The 16,161-nt window shown below is 41.3% G+C and overlaps 1 protein-coding gene across 8 annotated transcripts in view; it reads left to right on the plus strand.

Annotated features, from left to right (window-relative positions):
- LOC122776472 (pleckstrin homology domain-containing family A member 5-like) overlaps positions 1–16,161 on the plus strand; it is a 92,731-nt gene that overhangs the window by 36,818 nt on the left and 39,752 nt on the right. Inside the window, exon 1 of one of the 8 annotated variants that reach the window (XM_044037033.1) lies at positions 12,952–13,179. The exons of the other annotated variants lie outside the window; for them this stretch is intronic. The gene's annotated coding sequence lies outside the window, so the exon portion shown is untranslated. Of the gene's footprint in view, positions 1–12,951; positions 13,180–16,161 lie in introns of those variants that run through there. 8 annotated transcript variants of the gene reach the window in all.

A 16,161-nucleotide genomic window follows, 5' to 3' on the forward strand; every position in this document is an offset into this window, starting at 1 on the left:
TTTGTGCTTAGGACGTGTGTCTGTCTGTGGACAAAGATGAGTGTTAAGCATCTAAATGTGCTGCTCAAAAAAAAAACCTCTCCTCATTTGACTTCTTTGATGATTGTGCATAAATGTAATTAGATCATCCAGCCAGACTGTGATGTGGCTTTAATTGTTTATGGCTGCATGCAATCCTGTACTCATCCTCAAAAAGTGCTTTTCTTTTGCATCCATTTCCAGCTGTGGGAGGGATTGCTGACTGTGCTGCTGAAAGTGAGAAATAAGCATTGAGATGGAAACCAGATGTCAGCCTGAATGCTGTTAGTTTCTTTTTCTTTCTTTTTTTGTAGTGTAATGACTGCTTTTATTCTGCAGAGGGCATCAAAGTAGTGCAATATGGTGTTTGATTAAATTCCATAGATCTGCATCGTTGCATTTATCCAGCCATCCATTTTCTACCACATGAGGGTCACTGTGCCAATCTCAGCTGACATAGGGCAGCAGGCGAGGTACACACTGGACAGTTCGCCAGTCCATCGCAGGGCCACATATAGGGACAGACAACCATTCAACCATTCACTCTCACACCTATGGTTAATTTAGAGTGTCAGGTTGACCTAATACCCATAGTGCATGTATTTGGACTGTGGGTAGAAGCCGGAGAACCCGGAGAAAACCCACACAGAAACAGGGAGAACATGGCAACTCCATGCAGAAAGGTCCTTGTTCCAACCGGGGGGTCAAACTCGGGTCTTCTTGCTGCAAAGGCAAGAGCGCTAACCACTACACCAACCGTGTGGCCCCTGTTGTATTTATCATTTGAGATATTATCGTCACTTCTCACAGATTGTATTTTTTTAAGTCCTGAAAGATACTAATGCTTGAAAAATTGAATTCTTTTTCAGATTAATGGTGTTTCTAGGTTCAGGTTTAGTGATACACTCTCATACTGAAACCATTTGTCTTATATTCATATAGTCACAATTGATCTTATATTTATCTTCTTATTTATCTGATCTTATACTTATATTTTCTGGTGTTCTGTGGAAACCACTTGCTGCCAGTGGAGGGCAGTGTTGGATATATGGACCACAACGGCATCTCTGCATTACAATTAGTGTAAAAAAATGCTCACTAAAAACTATTTGTAATACAAAGTGAATGAAAAATAAATGCAGGTCTTTATTTTTTCCTGTGTGAGGGAGGGAGGTGTATGTGTGGGTGTATTTAGTGGTCACAACACTTAAGACTAGAAGCCCTAACAACACTTTTAACCCAACCTCCCACCCACTCCCACTTTGTGTGTGTGTGTTTTTTTTTTTGCATGATCAATCTCGGTAAATGTATTTTTTTTTTTTACACATGTATAGACCTGACTTCTACGAAGAGGGTGACTGAGTGTTTTCACTCCCAGATGTTGACAATAAAGTATGCTTGTTGTCTAAGAGAGGAAACATTTTTGTGGCTGCTCTCTCAGTTTTTATGGAAATTGCTTTGCAGACTTTGTCCATGTGGCCTGTGCTCCTACTGAAACAGTCTCTGTTTAATCCTTTTTGCAGGTCTGTGCAGTTTCACCTTCTCTTAATGGGAAAAAGTAGACAACATCCTTACTTCCCATATGTTCAGTCAGTCGCTGTATGTTGAACCATTCACCCAGTTTCTCTCCTGTCACTCTGTGCGATCACTTCCATTCTTACATTATACACGCTTGTCCAAAATGTTTATGCGCTGCCTTTGTGACCTGCAATAACTCGACACTTGACACATCCAGCTGTTGGTCAGAGGAGTAGAACCAGGAAGGAGCTGTCGCCCCCACACAATTTAAAACAGCTTTTCATGGACCGTGTTGATGTGGAAAAATATTATGCTTCCACAGTTACCATAAATAAGCTGGACCTTTCTGCTTTGGTTGTAGGCGTGCTGAGCTGCAAAGGAACCGGATTTAAAACCTCAACAAAAGTAACTTGTGGTCTCCAGGGGTTTGAGTAATGCAGCTGCACCCACAAAAACAGCTGAGGGTGACCCATGAGAAGACACTCCCTGTGTACTTAAAATGAAATCGAGGCTTCCACCTCTGATTATTCTTTTTTTTGTGGATGTTAAACAAAGGAAATGACTTTCAAATGCAGAGGCTTACAAATGAGTCTTACAAAAGTACGTACTTTGTTCTTTAAAACCAGGATGTGACTTATTTTGAACTGAATGATGACTGTGAGGGTAGTTGACAGGAGGAGAGAGAGGGCCACACACAAACATGCCATACACACACTAGACAGAGTCATTATCTCAGCCGGCTGCTGTGCTCAGAGAGCTGCCCTCGGAAAGCTGCCCCGGTTTTGTCAGTTGTGCCTTCCTCTGCACATTCCCCCTTGTTTCAGAGTGGCATTGATTGCCCCCATTTCAAATATGGATTAACAGGGTGTTACAGTATTACTGAGTGTCACATCAGGTTGTGGGACGGTTCAATAGGGACACGGTTTGGGATGCACTGGGGCCCTGTGCTTACATTTTATTTAATGGCAATGTTCACAAGCTTATCTGCATTTTGTTAAAACAGCCCATAGGTACAAACTGGTAACTCAAGTTCAGTTAGACAGTAATTCTTTCTCGAAAATGAACTAAACAATAATTTCTTGTGTCACTGGTCATGACTTTTTTCTCTTTGAGCATCTGTTAACTTGGATTAGGCAGCAGTCAGGTTGTAGTTGTGCAGCTGCAGCCAAGCATTTTTCTTGCATAGTGTCAGGTCTGTTTGCTGCTGCGTCAGCTTCTTTCTTCTGTATAGTTTTACCAGTTGGTAATCTTGTGTAGCCATTTTCCTTGGTTTCACTTAATGCAGACGATGCACCTCCCCGAATAGGAATGTAAATCTCAATTATGATCAAAATACAATATTGTTCAGTGTTTGTGTTCTCAGGTATGCCCACTGCTCCTGACTGAACCTGGAGGCAGGAAGGTGGAAAAAGTGCTTCCCACCATGTTTGTTTAGTAATCCTCTGTTTGCTTTTCATCAACCACACGATGTTCATAATTGACAGCCTACAGCATGATGAGTGTTATGTGCTTTTAGATTAAAAAAAGCCTGGAGAAATTAGAACTGTAATCAGATGATTTGCATGCAATTGTGAGATAATACTCAGTCGAGGAAAACATTTTGCTGGCAAGATCACAGGCACTGTGTCGTTTTAATGTTAATAATGTTCTTGATACTTTTCTTAAGTCAATCTCTCTTATTTACATAAACCTCCTTCTATTTTTTTCTTGTTCCTGTATCTGTCGTTGCCTGACCCAGTTCTGTTGTGCATCTTTTCTATGAGTTGGACTGATGTCATAGTGTGCCAGTGCTGTATGCTTACTCTAGCAGCTATCATCTTTGCCTGGGGACTAGATCAACTATCCCACTCAGCCACTCAGACTTGCTGCGTGGGGTGTTGGTGGATGAGTGGTAGAGCGAGTCGTCTCTCAAATGGAAGGTGCAGGGTTCTGTCCCGATGCCGACGTGTCCCTTGGTAAGACACGTAACCCCCCCGAGTTGCTCCTGACGGCTGTGCTGGCGTTGTGTGAATGGGTGTGAAAGATGTGTGATAGAAAATGCGCCGCACATAGATGAACTGTGAAAAGCAGGTTTGAGTGGTCATCAAGACAAGAAAAGTGCCACATAAATACAGAGCATTTATAACTAGAGCTTAACAGATGCTGCACTGTATTTTATTACATTGTTTATTAAAACCTGTCATTCTAGTGTTTGTTGATTTGAAGTTAAACTCCCTTTGTTGTGGTTGTGGTTTTTCCTATGGCTGCATTATGTTTGCATCTTTGCCGTCTTCAGTTCCACATGACAGATGGATCAATAATATTCATCACCAGCAGTGGTCGGTAGGGCTATTATTTGTTTGTGGCTGTGGTTGATGAGATTGGATTTTGCCCCTATATTGACTGTACAATCCACTCTGTAACACATTCTCTGTCAGAATGACACACATACTGTAAGGACACTTTCCATGATTTTACTGGTTTAATCAGAAGTAGGCCAAAGCAGGAGCCTGGCCCTCTGGCAGGTCTACTGAGCATGCTCAGTATTGCTTGAGGTGAGGTAGTGGATCATGATCTCGCTCTATACCACCACCAACACATTCCTCTCTCTCTCTCTCTCTCTGTGGGTCTGTCACAGGCCAAGCATAACAAGCTAGACAAAGAGGATGACCACAGTGGATTTAAATAAATTGAGCCAGTGCTTTATTGAAACGCCACAACTGTTTTCTAAGTCCTAGTGTTGTTGTTTATATTATTGGTTCTTATTCAATTTTGTTAGACCACTAAATGAAAGAAAATTGTAAGAAATGTCCACCAGAGTTTCCTATAGCCCCTTTGTCATTATCTTCTGGAAAAAAGTCCAAAAACAACAGTTTCCTTTTCGACTTCAGTTAAACAGCTCAAAAAGACAGGAATCAACAGCCATCTGTGGACATCACTTTTCTAAAACATGAGCCTGATGGAGTGTTCTTAGCCAGTGAGTCTTTGAGCACAAAGTGAAAGCTCTCAGTCAATAACAGCCTAAGTGGTACTACAGTAATTCCACAAGCCATTATGCCCAGTAGTATTAATATTGTCTAAAAATGCGACTGCATCTCATCTGAAATGGAGTGAGGCAGCAGTGAAACATGACCACTCTGTGCACTTATAGTTGCAATCGACAGGAAAGTGAACTTGGTAACAGAAAGCTAGAAGAAACGTAGCACCTTACTCTGTTTCTCACGCTCTCAGCTAGTAAAGCTCTCATTCTGTTCCTCTCTGTTGTGTCGCTGCACCTGTTGGAGCAATTCTGTGGCCATGACAAGCTAATTCAAATGCAGTCCTTTACTATTTCAGTGCCTTAGTCTCATGTATTCCTATTCATTCAGACAATGAGCCTCAACTAAACGAGTGCCATAAAACGCCTTTTCATACTGGGGCATTTAAGATGGCGTATTAGTCCTTGAGAATTTAAGTTGAATAGACAGCTTTTTAAACCAGTTTTTTAGAAGAGCTGTGACAGGGAAAAAAAAGAGCCTTTGGAGTCACTTCGAAAATAAGGTTGAGGTTGTTTGGAATGGAGTTAAGTGTTATTTTGTTTGAGTGTGTTCTAGGGATGCACATTTTAATATTTCTAATGTCTGTAAACAGCCTGCCACTCACCATGAACCTGGTAGCTGCAGCTCTGCTGTTTGTAACAGAAGCACCTGTCCACCAAAGCTGACTACTTACAGTACAGCCTGCATTCTATCCATGTTTGGAGGTGTATCGCATAACACACACTAACACTTAAAAGCAGAGGGCTCAAACTCGCGGCCCTCAGGCCACATGCACCCCCCCCCACTCAATTTTACAAGGCCCGCCCCTTGACCCTTAGTGCTCACACGGCACAGGTCAATGCCGCCGGTGCACCCTTGGTTAATTGCCATGGGAATAATAATACACAACTCCTTATATGGACATCCTGGTGTGCGTGTTTTTTGGTCATATCTTCAGGCCAGGTCTTCGAAAACAGGAGTGGCGATAATTGTGCAGAAGTCACAAAATAGACATAGAAATTTTTATTTTATTGTTGTTCATAAAAATGAGCCAAGTCAATCTGATTTAATAAAAGGTTGTACTCTTTTTCTCTCAGGTGTGTTTTTATAGTTTTATAAAATGACATTTTCATCAGATTGCTTATAGGTTGTGCTGAAAGAAAGGATATAAGGCACTATATTGCACATTCTTGTACCTCTGTATATATGTTTTCCAACAGTAATGGAAAAAGCAGCCTAAATGCTCTGTGTTCTAAGGGTTAATATTAAGTTATATCTTGAGTAAAATGCATTCGCTCCAACACAACTGCCTGGTTGGTTTGCTAGCTAGCTGAGATGTCTATGTCTTGAAAACGTGTCTTTGCTCTATGCAAAAACACACAGTAAAGCTCTGCCAAGAAATCCTAAAGATGAGGAAATGAGGACCAGGAGAACATATGTTATGTTCATATTCTGTACAAACACTCATGAACATTGTTGTTCCATAGTTTTTGGTCCCTATTAAAACATACTGTGTATGTGTGTGTGTGTGAGAGAGTGAGTGTGTGTGCTCAGGTCCTCGAGCGATCACACTCCCAGTGTCTCAGAGCAGAGGGGGTCACTGAATTTTACATCATTTGTAACCTCATTTTCAAACACAGGCAATTGATCATGTGGCAACACATTTTCCTGTGCGGTGACTAAGTCAGAGATATTTCTATCACTTGACTCGGACTGCTTTGAAAGTAAATATTGTTTCCTGCGTGTTTCCATATGGATATGGGATATATATGGATTGACTGATTCAGTGCCCAAATACTGGCAAATGCACTTGCACCCATCTGAGCGTCCTCAGGCATGTTGTTCACAACATGAGGGGTGCTCAAGTGGTGATATGTTGGTGCCTTGTTTTCTAGGGAAGCATAGAGTGATTGTGCAATTGTCCTAGAAAAATAACAAAGTCAAGATAGTGATACGCACCTACCTACATAAGTGGGTGCTTCACCTTTGGGAGCTTTGCTGGAATCCTGGAAAATGTTCCGCTTGATCACTTCTACTCTGTGCACAAGCGAGCTATTCTCTCCTTACTGCCTCCTAATTGCTGCCTGTTTGGCATCAAGGTGCAAGAACACTTGACTTTTAAAGGGAATAAAAGATGGCACTGCAAGTCGTTTGGAGCATGTTAAATCCACAACACACTCAGTAAATAATTAAGAGACTAACAGCTTTGAACCGTGCGCCTAGTACTGCAACCCTTCTCTTTCCTGCCATTAAACAAGTAAAAAGTGGATTTAGACAGTATGTCATAAATGCACTTGCATGTACATTTATGGATTGTAAATAGTAAGTCCTTGGTGTTGCACAACAGCATTACAGCAGGTTAAGAGAAAGATTGTAGTATCATCCAGCGCTGGTGCCAGAGCTTACCATTTATATGACTTCATCAGATTCCAAGGGTATAACCTACTTTTGTTTTGTGTTTTGCTATGTTACTGTGTTTGGTAAAAGAAATAAAAGTCAAGCCTGGTGAGTAAGCCGTTCTTTGATGTGATGGAGGGCTGGGCTGACTGAGGACTTCTGATAGAGTGCATTGCTATTAGTGTTTTGACTTGCAAACTTTGGAATTTGTGACTGACGGTGCTGCCAAGACTCACAACACAGCTTGAGCGGTGAAGCGCGTTTGTGCGACCCCTCTGTTCTCATGCTGACCTTCTGTGATGTCACTCACCACTGCCATTATGCTTGAAAGAGACACTGGGGTCACTGATCTACAGGCCTCATCTCCCCCACTTTTTTTTTGCTTCGTCATTGTTGTGGCTTCAGGTCCAGCACTGCAGATAGCCTATGCCTCCCTCCAATTCCAAGTCAAATTCTACTGCCTATTGATTTTAAATGTGTCATTAGCACAGTGATTTATGGCCAGCTCATGTAATTACAGTCAGTGGGGTGTTGTAATTCATTAGGGGATGTGGCTCTCCTTAACTTCCTGGCAGCCCGGGGGAGCTGGAGTTTGACGTTTTCTTTGACTGTTCCATTTTTTTTTCGCCTCTGTGTCTTCTGATCTTTTTCTACATAGTCTGTTCTCCAGTATGCAAGTATTAGCACATTTTCTTCATTACCTGCTCCCAGGAATGCAGTACATGTGTCACTATCGTATCCTTAAATGTCTGGTTTTGTGCATTTTATCACTTTTCACAAGAACAAATACCAGAAGAGTCATCCAGGCTGACACTTTGTGTGATCACAGTTATGTTATAATAATATCATAGTGCTTTCATCCTTGCAAATCAAAGCAGATGATAAAACCTGGTGCTGACATTTTTAAATTCCCATCACTCATGTCTCCATTAGCTCAAGAGATTTCTCTCTGTTCTCGGGAAACCATATTGGATAACATCTGTCTTGGCTGGTTCCTTCCAAGGAGAGCATGCCCTGTCATAAATTACCTACAAGTCATTTCAATATAGTGGGAGTTGTCCACTGTGCAATTTCTCATCCTTACTCATCGCTTATTTCATTCATTAAAGGAATACTTCACCGATTTTGCTTAGTATTACTAGAATAGGGGTAGTGTTTTTGAAAAATTGTGCTTTCCAACCTCAGTTTCCCCTGAGTTGAGAAATATCTTCATTCTTCTCTTAGTTACGTGACACCTGTTAGCGTAACTGTTAGCAAAGATGGCGGACACTGTTTACATTCTGGGAATGGTTCTACCAGTGGTTCTAAAAAGTGCTCAATTTGACACAGCTAATTACTAGAGCAGCAAAACCCCATACACTCACACAACAAGGCACCAATAGGATTGACCTTCTCAACCCAGCCTCTCACGGGCTCATTGAAGACAAGCTGGTAATGGAACTGAGTATTCTCTCGCTATCACTCAGCTGGAAAATAGGCCCCTGTAGAGCCCCAGTAAGTGCTCGGATTCTGATTCTGGGTATGTTTTTTTTCATTTCTTTTCTTTTTTTTTAAAAACCATTCTTTAAAGGCAACTGTAGCCTCCAGCCAAAGTGCCTGCAGCTCTTCCGAACTCCAGCAGGTAACAATCTGCACCTCAGTGATAAAGCAGGGAGTGTGGGAGTGTAGGTGGAAGAGGAAATAGTCTGAGACAAGAGCGAGTGGGCAGGTAGAAGAGGATCCTCTCAGTCAGTGGATACACATGTGAACAGCCAGTGATTCGCTCTCTGTTCCTGTCTCTTTGTGACTGTGTGGGCAGTTAATAAGTCTGAAAGCTTCTTCTGGGCATCTGTCAGCGGAGAATTGGATGAAGGCTCTCGTGCAAACTGAAGCAGGAAAGACGCACTGTTGCTCAGCAATAATTGGCCCCATGTAGGAGGATTTTCTTTTGAAAAACTTTATCTACTGTATGTCTATAGATGACACCTTATACATGACTTCATGACACCTGGTTATGAGACACACAAGAAGAGTATTGATAGATTTTCTACATGTTCATGTACAGTGGGCTGTAATCCATTAATCAAGAAACTAGTCTACAGATAAGTCAATTAAGTAATTATTTTGTTGAAAAGCCCTTGTACCTGCCTTCTCACACTGTGCATTGTTGCTTAACACAAATTTCAGATTTGACAGCCAGGAAGGAGAGGTGGAACCAAACCATTCCTCTCTGATAACATCAACAGATCTGAGCTTGCCCTCTGTTATCCTTACTCGTCTCAAAGCCTAATGGTGTGCAGTCATAAAATGGGGGAGTAGTTACGTTTGGTGTTGTGATGAAACAGAGTTTGTATGCCCTTGGTATGGTCATACAGCCCCCCCCTCAACAGATTCTTTGAACAGTAGTCAGGTCTTCCACTCCCTCTGAATGCTTGATGCACTGGCGTAAGCACTACTTTATAGATTTTTCCACATCTGAGCCTGAGAACTTAGTGAGGTTCCCTAATTTATGAAATGGGAATCACAACACAGCCAACAGTTGCAATCTGAACAAATGCTCAACTGTAGGACTGATCATGAGTGAATTTGCAAGTGCTGCCTGTGAGGCACGTTTGTGAAGAGAAATGATGTAACATTATTTCTATGCTGCAACATTTATCTGAAAACGGGCTCCGTCAAGTGAACTGTCAGATCTGACTGTGGGAGCATTTGTGTGTATACACTGGCAGCACAGGGGCGGGCTGGGGAAAAAAAGCATTTACAGACACAGAGCTTAACAACCAGCTTTGCTTTTTGTGCCCTAGAGTTCACCTAAACCTTTTTTTGCTTTGTGTTTTCAGCCATACTTTTGACTTGTTTGTAGCTGTCTACTTTATTCGGCCAGTGTTACTGTGGCCTCCATCTGTCTTGACATAAAACAAAGCACTTCATGTGTGCAGTGTGGTAATGCTATGTGACACAAGATCCAAGCACTGCTGTGCTGAGAAATACAGACAGAGTCATGTGGAGCGACTGAATGAGCAATGTCTGAACTCACATTTTGTTTGCAGTATATTTAAAAGCAATGCAGCACTAACGTTTTAAAGCTATGGCATTTATGATCTTGAACCTAGTGTGAAGATGTGTCATCTTATGTGTTGTTGAGTCAAAGTTATGATTTGATATCACATTTTTTAGTAGTGATATAAAGTAGCAATAATTGTGCAGACAAGTCACAAAATAGATCGTCTTCCTTTTGTTTTTGTTCATAAAAATGAGCCAAGCAAACTTTGAACTGTGACGTATTTCCAAATTTTACGAATTAAATCCGATTTTAACAGTTTTGAGTACATTTTGCTCTGGTGTGTTTATATAATTTTTATCGGATCGTGCACTATATTGCACATCCTTATAGCCTCTGTATATACTGTACGTTTTGACATAGTAATGGAAAAAAGCAGCCTAAATGCTCTGTGTTCTAAGAGTTAAGGTTAAATAAATGTTTTTAATCAAATACAGTAGAGATGTTCCCCTCGATAACTTAAATGTGTAAGGAGGAAAACTGTCTGATGTCTTTAACCCCACTGACTGGAAACATTGCTTTGTAATCTTGAATTAAAAAAAAAAAAACACACATACACAGATGGCTGAACAGCTTGCTTTGACTTTCCCCTCTGACGCCTTTTTTGTGGGTATTGGAGCACAAGGTTCTTATTTCATCTATCATAGATCGGGCCAGTGAATATTATATCACATGTCCTCCAGATTGTCGAATGTATACCCCAAGAGAGCAGAGATGATAGTCTGCTTTCTCCCAGTAGTATGGCGTCCGTTCTGTACTCCAGGTGGTGATGTTATCCCCGGGCACCCAGCTCCAGGATGGGAGGCCCCTGGAGAGCCAAGGATAGCTGAAGGACTGAATATTTAAGTGCACCCCCTCCGTCTTTACAAGGAAACACATTGCATTATTTATGTAGTAGAGCTGGTCAAGGCACTTCATATGTTACTTATACTACTACTAATAATATAATTTGTCCTTCTGGTGTTTTCAATCCAATTATCATTTTTTTGTTTTTTGTTAAACTCAATGCCTTTGACTGCTACAATACATATCTGCTGAAGTATTTCTAAAAGGAAGGAAGAGGAAGAGAAAAGCAGCCATTACCAGTGTATTGACTGTCTTTTGGTGTCTCCCTGCACCATTGACTGCACTCAGCAGGTTGAAGAGTGGAGGAGCTGTTTGGCTTCTTGCTCGGAGCCGAGGTCATTGTCCATGCTGTAATGTCCTCAATGGTCTGCAGGCTCCCTGCTGAACCTACTTAATATTCAGTTCTTTCTCTTACTTCATCCTATTGAGACTAACAAGTCAGCTAGATAGGATAAGCCCAACAAGTGGGATAGACCATAAAGCAGACCTAAGATACAGTATCAATAGCTTGAACTGGGGCCAGAAATGTACTACAAAATGATCAGAATGATAAAAAAATGCTTTCATGGTGATCCTTTAGAAGAACTGTGCTGCCACGGTTTATTCTCAACACACCCTTTTGTCAGGACTTGCTGAAGAATGAGCTGAGGGTGGTGCAGCTACCCTCAGCCATGTTGAAGGCAATAAATGCCAGAACTAACTCAGTGTTCTGGCATTCTGACTAACTAGCTCACTGAGGAAATGAAGCCTAAATTCATTTATGAGCGAAATATTGACGTGCCCTGGATACAGTCCCAAAACAAACAGCAGAGGATGTTTGTTATGTTCACGTTTGGAATATGTACTCACTCCAGTTTCTTCATGTGGTCGTGATACGCAGTAAAGGTTTTCAGTTATGTTAGGGTCGTCCCCTAGTTTTCCCTCATGTTTTGCATTTCTTTCATCTGCTGGAGTTTTTAGACGACATCCAGCAGGTTATCTGAAGCTCTTGGAAAAGTTTTCATAAGCTTTTTTTCAGATATAGAGAGAACTGATATTATAAATAACCTACTTGGCAAAATAGTTATAAAGTTTTAAAGTTACAAAAATATTTCTCTAAGGACGCGCACTTTTTGGTGAACAAAAACGAGATTCTTAAAGGTACAATGTGGATTTATTGGCAGCAATTGGAAATACTACTACCACAAATATGTTCATAGTACTGTATAATCACTTTAGAATACACAATTATTTATTTTTCTTAGCCTTTGAATTATTATTATTATTATTATTAGTATAAGTATTTTTTAATGCACTTTAGTTAAGGGTCTTGTTTTACAGAAGCCACCATGCTGCACTGACATATTTCTACACCAGTCAAAATGGAAAAACCACACAGAGCTTGCATTTAGTTGTTTTGCAAACTGGTTTCCTGGTATCCAAAGGCCATTGTAGTTGTGAGTGGAGGAGCCCTGTGTTTGATAAATAATTATGGACCTTGAAATCATGACATTCTTCAGATTTAAGGAAACAAAACACAATACTCTTATTTTGAGTGTTGTAGCATGATGTCTGAGCAAAATTGTATTTTGCCCCATCTCTATTTGAGAAGCGGCAAGAATGCAATATAGTAAATAATCTTTGGCTAGTTTTCCATCACACTTTATATATTGATTGCATTTCAAATCGTCATTGCAATTTGTAACAATCATTGGAAAAGCTGCAATTGAACTGTTCTGTGAAAATATAATAAAGTAAACAATTCATCTCAGGTGTCATAAATTGTCATAAATCTTATCATAACACTGAATATTGTCTCCAAATCCTTAAGCCTTGCATACTTTTTTTCCCCATTAAAATAGCAAAGCATTGCACATAAATGTCACTGCGTGTGTGAAAGACTTGTTAAAGTCAACTCTGCACAGAGCAGAGTAAATCGCTGAGTTGACAGTCCAGTGTTTTTAGTTCTTTTTTCAGGACACTGTCTCCTCGCACGCTCCGGCTCCTCGTGTCTGTTTACATTCACTGTTTGCTTTGTTTGCTCGCTCTACTGTGCACTTGTGCCGGGGAGGGAACAGTGAAGGCGCCACTGGCCACCTTGCCTTCCTTACATCCGGACCGTGACATCATCGCCTCTCGGGTTTCACGGTGTCTCTTCTACTCCAGGCGCACGCGGCACAGCAGCAGTCAGCGCGAGCTCAAACAGCAGCAGCCACAGCAGCCGGAGCTGAACGGAGCGCGCTGTGTCGCAAAGTATCAACAAACTCTCGCGTCGATACAGCTGAAGCTTTCCTTTGGATAAAACCCTCACTTGTTTCACTGCGCGCTTTTCCATCTTTCATTTGTGTGAAACTGACCCCTGGACGTTTGTGGAAGCTGCTCATCGTAAGTAGAAAAGCTGCAGTGCTGTGTGGGACGTGCCGAGGCACACAACACGTCGAGCGCGGTTATCGCTTTTTTTTCACGCGATGGTTAACTGCTTTGTTTTTGAATTGTGCCGCAGATGATGTTTGGTGCTAAGACAGAGTTATGTGGCTACAGCCTCTGTGTTCCACTTATCAGTTTTAAGCAGCTCCCGCCTGGGTCCCTGTCCTGCGTTTTGTCCCTCACATGGCTTTTGTGCTGGACACCATATCACACCAGGCAGGGCTGTTTTATTCTAGCTGTTCATGCGAAGGAGTCTCGCAGATCCACACGCACGCACACACACACACACACACACGCTGTTAGTTTAAGTTGAGCCTCAGGGCCTCAGGTTCTTCTGCTGTACATAACAGTGACTGCAAATCCCTGGAGGGAAGACACTGTTTACTGCCTGTCATAGTTTCAGTCTTGTGCTTGTGTGCTTGTGTTTTGTACAGTAGCCTGGAATTGATGCAGCCTTCAGGAAAAAAAAGGGGTCTTGACCTGCCAATTTTAACTCACGCAATATTTGAAACAGCTGTACTGTTTCCTTTTTCTGAAGTCTTCACTATAGAAGTCTGCACTGAAGAGTCACAGTTTCCCTTCGACTGCATTACAGTTTGTCACATGATCGTTTCTGTGCACGCAGTTGCCGTTAATGATCTTTAAAACCGTTAATATTTTAATCACAGTGGAGTAGACCATGATTACACTGTTTCTCTCCAGTGACCCAAACTGTGCCCTTACTGGCTCAGGCCACATCACATCTGCAAGACCTTTGTAAGCAGCATGTATTCCCTTTTCTTTGCTCTTTACTCATGTGGTTAATGCCAGACTTTCTGCGGATACTCGGGGAGCATTTAAACTGGCTCCTCATCATCCAGAAGGATGTTCTTTTCCTTGTGATATTTGCTGTCTTTTTCGCTGTTTTGACGGAAGTGTTTCTCTCCGTGGATGTGCACTGATTGACAGTTGAGTAGATACAGTGCAGGTTTTTGTTACGTATAACTTAACATATAAGCCTTTGTCACACATAGTGGTGTGTAGAGTACAGTTCACAATTTAAAGATCACATTAACACCCACGGGGAGAGAATGAATGGCTATGCTGTCTCAGTTCATGTACACATTCTCAGTGAGCTTTTTTCAGTAACCATTATCTTCAGTGTTTAGTGTTTGTAAACCTGAAAACACTGATGTATCAGTAACATTTCCTACAGGCAGAATTTAATTGTGGTGTTGAGCCTGAAGGTGGGGCGGTCTGTTACCCAATGCTTGAGTCAAACATCTTAGCACCCACATGCTGATGTCAGCTAAAGGAGGTCACTGTAACCAGTCTTTATAAGTTGTCAAAGAACAACACATATTTTAGGACAGTCGATAGTTTCAAGTGGGCAAAATGTTCTTGAAATCTTGAAGCGAGCATGACATTAATATTTAAATATAAACACATGTCATTAAAAAAAAAAGAATAGAGATAAAGAAATGCTGAGTGTTATTGACTGAAGTTCCAGTCCTAGCACTCAGTGGGCTGATGGCATGATCAGTGGGAGAGGAGGGCGAGGCTTGATTTCAGGCTTGGAGTTGTGAAGGGGAAAACAATTGCAACACCGTCCTGGACGTATTAAACCAAGTTATCTACCATTCCTATCAAATGTTTTTGTTTTTACTGAGCTCTCGATGAAGTAGTTGTAAAGAGTGTCCATCCAGTAGGAGCTTTCTTAACATAATTGTCAATATTTGAGTGCTAGCCATTTTATTAGAACAAAAAAAGCTACAGATGGAACTTGAATTAGCTTGTATAGCATTTAAATGAAATATGTCTTAGTCACCATGTCATAGTGAGTTCAAAAAAGGGGAATAAGACACCTGAAAGCAAGTGTCACTTCCCACTTCTTTAATCAACAAAGAGTTGGATGTAATGTTTTTAATGATGTAGTTGCTTGCACCACCCTGGCGTGTCATCCATCTGTTTCCTAAAGTAGTTGACCTTGATCCAGTGAGTCTGAGTACTTAAACTTTTTTATCCTGGAATTGATCTGCATAGCTTTTAAGTAGGGATGTGACTTCAAGGATGCGAAGACATAAATATCAAACTGCATCTTCGATTCAGCACTTTCAACAGACTTTTCTGAACCTCACATACTACTGTGAAAGTTTTATTGAATGTCTGCCTGCTGATGTCTTTAATGGAGCCTGAAATTGAACAGCGAATGGTTAACTTTGGATTTTTTTTCATAAATAAATATTTGGGGAATCTTATGTCTGATGAGAAACATTTATAACATGTCAGTCTCCGGGCAGTTGGCCACAGTCAAGCTCGGTATTGTATGACTTTTTGCTGTGCAGTTCCCCCCCATTTCTACGTAAGTATTAAATGAAATGTTTGTTTTTTTTAAGAAGGCAGCTTGTTTCCATGGCTCTGAAATCTTCTTGAATCGCCTGTTCAGCTGTGTCACCTTGACACACTTTGAGTCACAGCTGCTTGGAGGGAGCTACTAATTGAATTGTTGGTAGAAAAATCTGATTTGTCGCACAAATGAGCAGCTGTTTTCATGTGGTCAAGTAAAAAAAAAAAAAAAAGGTCTAGGGAGAAAGTCAAAGCTTAACAGCCATGTTGCTGAAGCTATTGCTCTCTGCAATGTTATGCTGTGGTACAAGTTTTCCACAACAAGACAGTGAACCCCTATAGCCAAGGATATTACATTGGTCCAGGCATATATGCTATTTTGTGACAGCACATTGTTTCATGCTGCCTTTCTGTGACAGCAAAGCCCTAGTTTTTGTCTCTTCTGCTGCTGTCCCCCCCACATGCCCCCTGACAAACTGCCTATTCTGCTTATTCAGCTCGGCTTTTGTGGGGAGGTCTATTCATGTCTGTGTGGAATTGAGGAGTTCCTCTGCAGCCCATCTCTCCTCTCTGCTATTTAAGCACACTCACCTGACAACATGAACACGCTAATCT

The sequence above is a fragment of the Solea senegalensis genome, linkage group LG10, assembly GCF_019176455.1.
Source record: "Solea senegalensis isolate Sse05_10M linkage group LG10, IFAPA_SoseM_1, whole genome shotgun sequence".
NCBI classification, from domain to species: Eukaryota; Metazoa; Chordata; class Actinopteri; order Pleuronectiformes; family Soleidae; genus Solea; species Solea senegalensis.